Source organism: Sapajus apella, unplaced genomic scaffold (assembly GCF_009761245.1).
Source record: "Sapajus apella isolate SASKATOON/1434 unplaced genomic scaffold, GSC_monkey_1.0 scaffold2, whole genome shotgun sequence".
Taxonomy (NCBI): Eukaryota; Metazoa; Chordata; class Mammalia; order Primates; family Cebidae; genus Sapajus; species Sapajus apella.
This window is the reverse complement of record NW_022436942.1, coordinates 66806668-66813231: the sequence shown is the minus strand read 5'-3', so window position 1 is coordinate 66813231 and position 6564 is coordinate 66806668. Positions and strand designations below refer to the sequence as shown.

The window sequence follows — 6564 nt, the reverse complement described above, 5'->3', positions numbered from 1 at the left end:
TCCCTCTCCTTCCCTCTCCTTCCCTCTCCTTCCCTCTCCTTCCCTCTCCTTCCCTCTCCTCCCCTCTCCTCCCTTCCCTTACCTCCCTTTCCTTCTTTCCTTTTCTTTCTTTTTTTGAGACAGAGTCTTGCTCTGTCACCGAGGCTGGAGTGAAGTGGCATGATCATGCCTCAACCTCTTAGGTTCAAGGAATCCTCCCACCTCAAACTTCCAAGTAGCTACAACTACAGGCACTCACCACCATGCCCAGCTAATTTTCTATTTTTTTGTAGAGATAAGATTTCTCACAGTGTTGTCCAGACTGGCCTCTAACTTGTGGCCTCAAGCATTCCTCCCACCTTGGCCCCTCAAAGTGTTGGGATTTTACACGTGTGAGCCACATGCGAGGCCCCAAACCCTTTTTTTTCTTTAAAGACTTTATTATTATTATTATTATTATCATTATTTTGTTCTTTTCCTTTTGTTTCTTTTGGGGGCATTATTTGTTGAGTTTATTTGCTCTTGTGTTCTTTCTGGTTTATCTTCATTTCTAATTTTTTTCTTGATTTCTGTCACTTTATTTTTTGAGTTTTTCAAGTTCTGGATTTATGTTTATATATTGTTCATTTTGAATTACTATAATGTAGTTTTTATTTCTTTTGAGTGTCATTTTAGTATTCTTATATTGTCTATAGGGATGTTATTCTGTGCCTTATTCTCTTTTTTCTGTCAGTAATTTTGGAATTCAACCTTGATTTTTTTTCTTGCTTATTTTTATGTGAATTTAATTTTCCCAAGCTTTTTAGATGGTGGCTTGGTTCAGATAGCTGCTCTAACTTCACAGAGCTCCCTCTCTGACATCTTCAGATAGTGTTCAGAAACATAGTGCCTTGCTTTCTGAGATTTCCTGGCCTGCTTTTATTAGCCTCTATTATGCCTTTATCCCTCTTATTTCTATCCTGCTGAAATTCTGTTTCATTCCCTGCAGTGTCTCCTTTGTGGGCCCATCCTGGAAGGGAGCCCTGTCTGGGTAATTTTGAGAGTGCTGGGGTCTAGATTGTGCCTGCCTCTTCAGACCTTTTAAATTCAGGACCCCTCTGCCCAGCTTCTGTTGGAAAAGGCAGAACCCTTCCTAGTTTCTGCTGCTGATCTCACATTGGCTTGCTGCTCTCAGGTCTGTCAGATGATCTCTTGCTGTCCCCTCCCCCCCACATACCTGAGGCTGATAACATGCAGGCTCTGTGGCTGTTGGTGTTTGCCCCCACCCGCTTGAATTTTGTGGATGTCACCTAATTTGTGTAAATGTTGTCCCTGGATTTTTGTTTTGTTTTGTTATCTGCTTGTTCTGTATTTTTATGGAGGGACTTTGGAAAATCCCCTAAACAATGCTGCCACTGTGATTCTGCCATCTTCTCAGAATTCTCAATGTCTCCCTTTTATTGGCATTCCTGGAGTGCACATTTTGTAAATTAAATAATGCTTTGGGATAAATCTTTCTAATAAAAAAAAATCTTTAAGTATAGAACTGATATTTAAATCACTCTTTAATCACATAATATCCCCCATATCACATGTTGTTATTGGAGTAATTGAAGCTTATATAGCTTAGCCGTTGAAATGAAAGTTTAAATAAATATTTGATCCTCTCCTAGCCTACCTGTTTCTTATACCTTATTTTCCACTTTGTTCTTCTGAGGGTAAAAGATCAAATGGTTTCAGACAACACCCCCTGCCTCTTTTTTTAACAGAAAAGCTCTGTACAGTTTCTCAAGCCTAGGCTATTGGTAGTAGCTCATGAGCTACAAATGGTAGATAGTATAACAAGGCCTAGTTTTGGTAGAAGAAGGATACCAAGGAAAGCCCTAGAGTAGGAGTTCTGCACATTTGCAGGTTGCTTCACTTAAACACACTCAGCCCCAATTGCCTTACCTATAATATGGAGGTATGATAATAATTATGCCTGTCGAGAGAGTCAAAAGGAAGCTATCAATGTATAATGGGCTATTATTTTCGTAATGGATTTTCATGCATACCTATAGTGGATTCCTAGCAGCAGCAAGCGTGCCTTTAATAGACATTTGGTAGAAAAATACAGTAAAATCAGTTTATCAAATGAACTATAAAAGAATAAAACTAATTTTTTAAAAACTGCTTTTTGTAGCCAGGCACAGTGGCTCACGCCTATAATCTCAGCACTTTGGGAGGCCGAGGTGGGTAGATCACAGGTAGATCATGAGGTCAAGAGATCAAGACCATCCTGACCAGCATGGTGAAACCCTGTCTCTTCTAAAAAATACAAAAAAATTAGCCGGGCATAGTGGTGCATGCTTGTAGTCCCAGCTACTCAGGAGGCTGAGGCGGAACAATCATTTGAACTGGGAGGCGGAGCTTGCGTCAGTGCACTCCAGCCTGGTGTCAGAGCCAGACTCCATCTCAAACAAAACAAAACAAAAACAAAAACAACAAAACAAAACAAAAACTTGCTTTTTGTATTACTTATGGTATAAATCCATGAAATCCTAAGCATTTAAGCATTGATTTGGTAATTTCATGGGCATTGAGTTAGTGACAGCCACTTTATAGTTTTAGGAGAGGTAACACCAATCTTAACGTACATTCCTCCATTTTTTAGAGGTGGCTTCTTTACGCAGCCTGAGATTTAATTATATTGGCACAGTTTACCTTTCATGAACTACTTTGTGAAAGAGTGTTTTATACTAGCACATAGCAGTTGTATAAATTCCACTCCCAAAAACTACACTTAGCTCCTAGCTTTTGCAAAGTTTTGACTCTGTGAGTTCTTTTCTTCAGCAGTATCTTCTCAAAGAGAGTTTTAAGATTGTGGCTACCTAAGTATTTTACTTGGGGAAATTTTAGCTCCAAGAAAATAGGAGTGCTTTAAATCATACAAAGAGCAGCCATACAAAGAGCAGCCAAGTTAAGTTTAGTGAATGATGTTGATTCAACATTGTTCCTTATCTGCAGGGGAGTAATCAAACACAAATGCAAAAAATGGCTAATTCAGACAATGGGATTGCATAATTGTTCCTTCCAGAGTCTGGGAGATGGAAAGATCTTGCAAAATGATAGTCTTAATTGTCTCCAGCTATATAGTAGTCACAAATTATTAAGTTTAAAGGCCACATTCCCCTTTCTCTCAAATCAGTTTATTCTTCTGTAGAAATCAACAAAAATAAATATTCTATCTTATCCATTTTTGCTTCCCTCATAAATTTTCCTAATATAGTTTTTGTTTGGCGTGAGGGGGGGCATTTGGTAAAGACTGGAAAACCCAGACAAATTCTAAAAGAGCTTTAATGCTTTCTAATATAGTTTTGCCCTGAAATAAAAATGGAAGTGATGTTGTGGTTCCTCTTAAGCATTCAGCAGAGAGGGCTCCGTCTTAATTCTATTTTTTACAGATTGCCTCTGGACCATTTGCCAGTGGTTATAGCCCTGGCAGATCAGAACCCAACACTCGCTTCTTGGTTTTCTCGAACCCGGCGCAGCTCTCCATGTCATGGTTCCTGTTGAACACCCTGGTGGCCTACATGCAGGCCTGTGTGGTGTCTGTAGGACGCCATGCTGCTCTGCAGCTGCTACCACATCTTTAAGCTTTTTCCTGTCTCATGTCTTTTCTTCGTTTTCCCTTTGGAATTGCTTTCCTTAGCATTAGAAAAATATGGTCTTTTAGAGGGAATAGACCTTTTTATGGCTGTAACTCTAGTCCTAGCCCAGTAGCAAGTTCATGATGGGTGATTAAAATAGGGAAGCAGTATCTGGAAAGCAGTATTCGAAAAATAAAACTATTAAACTAATTGTACTTTAAAATTAGTACATGAGAGAAACCCAAATTTCTTAGTTTTCCTTTTTTCTTGTTGGGGTTGTTCTCTTAAGCTGTTCTTTTTCCATATCCAAGCTTTCACATGTGAAGAGGATGCCCATGATACAGTAGTTCTGAACATGTGCTTAAAGTTTTTTTCCTGAACACAGTGGGATTTTATTGATGGATTCAGTTTTTCATGTAGGGACCCTTGGAACTGATTTTTTTTTTCTTTTCTTTCTTCTTGGTTATATAGATGAGAGGTGTCTGTGCCAGGACAACAGGCCTGAGCCACCACGGCTTCCCTGATTTCATTTTTGTCCTTTCAAAACAAAGCATTGCTGTTGTAATGTATTGTCCAAATAGGAAATTTCAGGAACACATAGCGTTATTTAAATTTAAACAAATAAAATAAAAAAGAGGGAGTGGGGATAACTTTTACTCCCTGCTGTGATGAGATGCCTACTCTGGATGTTTTGTGTCTGTTTTCCTTTGTACTCACTGTACATAATTTTGAGAAAGCTGCTTGGTATTACAATACCAGTCTGTAGCCATGGAACAAGGAAAAGCTAGCAAGCCTGCCTAGAGATCAGATCTGTTCTTCCTGTGGTAATTGGCCTAGGTATAAACCAGAGCTTTCACACTAATGATATCTTGGGTGTAAATTAGTTAGTATTAACTAATTGGGTACAGTGCTGAATTAATTTGAAGACAATACTCATTCCAAGAAATCCTGATGTTCAGACCTAGAGATATATATGGGGTCATAATGGTCATATTAACAGCAAGAAAAGTCATCATGAAAATATGCTAGTCTCTTTTTTTTTTTTTCAGCCATACACTATTCTAAGTCTTTATGTGCATGATTATATTTAGTTATTTTATCAGCACAGTATGCCACGAGTGTAGCCTATTTTACAACTTAGGAAATAGGCTCAGAGAGTGGCAGTTTTGTCAAGGGTCACACAGCTGATAAAAGGCTCTGCTGGACCCAGATCTGTCTAGCTCCAAAGAAAGCCTCATGCTCTTCTCCCTAGTTGCAGTATTTCCTATTAGGGTAGTGCTTTGGTGCATGCAAAATGTTTGAGCTAATTTAACCCTTCTAGTAACCCCTGAGTAAGCACAGCTGTCCCTGGTATCAAGGAAATTCAGGCTCCCAGAAGCGAAATCCCTTCCTAATGCTAACATGGCTAATTAGTGTCCCAGCTCTGACAGGAGCCTGTATCCTCTGACACCCAGGCCAGCATCCCATATTTCACACGAGAAGATTAAACATGTACCAAGTGGTACTTCTGTTCATTGTTGTCCCTGAGCTGCAGGAACATCACTCCAAACTGGCAAGCCATCACCCAGAAGTAGCAGACAACCCTGAAGAGGGCAGAGAGCTATATAATGACAGGCCTGTGAGCAAGGGCCTATGGGCGCCAGCCAAAGGATGTGTGTGCTGAGTATGGAAAGACTTGCAGACCGCCTCCCATCCCCCGGCTCTTTCTGCAGTCCACAGTAGAGAACACCACCAGCTGTCTTTACCAGCAGACACAAGAATTCTGTGGTCTTCTCATTTCAGTTCATAGATTTTTTCACTCACTTTCTTCTCCTCTTGCAGTCCTTGTGCCTATAGTATTAGCTTTTTCCCTAGCAACTCCTGAGCCACCTTCTTTATGGTATTGTTTAAATGCTGCCTGCACTTTTTAGAAAATTGCTCTACAGATCTGTGTTTTATATTTTGAGACTGGATATTCAATTCCTCTTCATCTTCTTCTCTATTTCCACCTAACTCTTTTTCATCCTTAGAGGTCACCTCCTCAGGGAGCCCTCCTGGATGGACCAAGCTTGGTTAGCAGGAAGGTCATTTTGTAGTAATGCAGTCAGCTTATGCCACCATAGCATTGGTTACACTGTGTGGTTCCTAGTGAATATATAGGCAGTAATCACAGCTAACACTGAGTGTCTGCCTTATGCCAGGTATTCTTCTAAGTGCATCAGTTTCATATTACCATATTAGTCCTCAAACCGCCTCACAGAGGTCAGGTTCAGTCACATCATCCTGAATCATGAATTCAGTCACATCAGTCTGGCCAGAGCCCATAATCTCAGCCCTGCTGTGTACTGTCCCTGCATTCTGGAGGCACTATATGTGTGTCTGGCTCTGTGCTAAGGGTTAATTCCTTAATTCTCTTAGCACACTTCACAGGCATAGGTACTGATGTTTTCTGTATGCGGTGATGTTTGCCAGGATCATCACAGTAAGTGGCCCAGGCAAGATTTGAACCAGAGCCTGCCTGACTCCGGTGCTCACTCTCTAACTCTCTGTATCATACCACTTGTATTTGTTGTCTTTGATTGATTTTCAGTCTCATAGAAGTCTCTGCTTCTGTTAGACGACCAACTTCTGAAGAGCAGGGCCTGTATTTCATTACCCAGTACTAGATGGGTTACAATACAGTTTATTGTAACTTAGTAAATGTATTATAAGACTTAGTAGGCCGGGCGCGGTGGCTCAAGCCTGTAATCCCAGCACTTTGGGAGGCCGAGGCGGGTGGATCACGAGGTCAAGAGATCGAGACCATCCTGGTCAACACGGTGAAACCCCGTCTCTACTAAAAATACAAAAAATTAGCTGGGCATGGTGGCGCGTGCCTGTAATCCCAGCTACTCAGGAGGCTGAGGCAGGAGAATTGCCTGAACCCAGGAGGCGGAGGTTGCGATGAGCCGAGATCGTGCCATTGCACTCCAGCCTGGATAACAAGAGCGAAACTCCG

At 40.9% G+C, this 6564-nt stretch overlaps 1 protein-coding gene and 1 pseudogene across 5 annotated transcripts in view; one reads left to right on the top strand and one right to left on the bottom strand.

Annotated features, from left to right (window-relative positions):
- The window catches only part of CORO1C (coronin 1C), an 86827-nt gene that overhangs the window by 62272 nt on the left and 17991 nt on the right, over positions 1 to 6564 (top strand). The gene's annotated exons all lie outside the window — the stretch shown is intronic.
- LOC116527945 lies at positions 3245 to 3302 on the bottom strand (annotated as a pseudogene).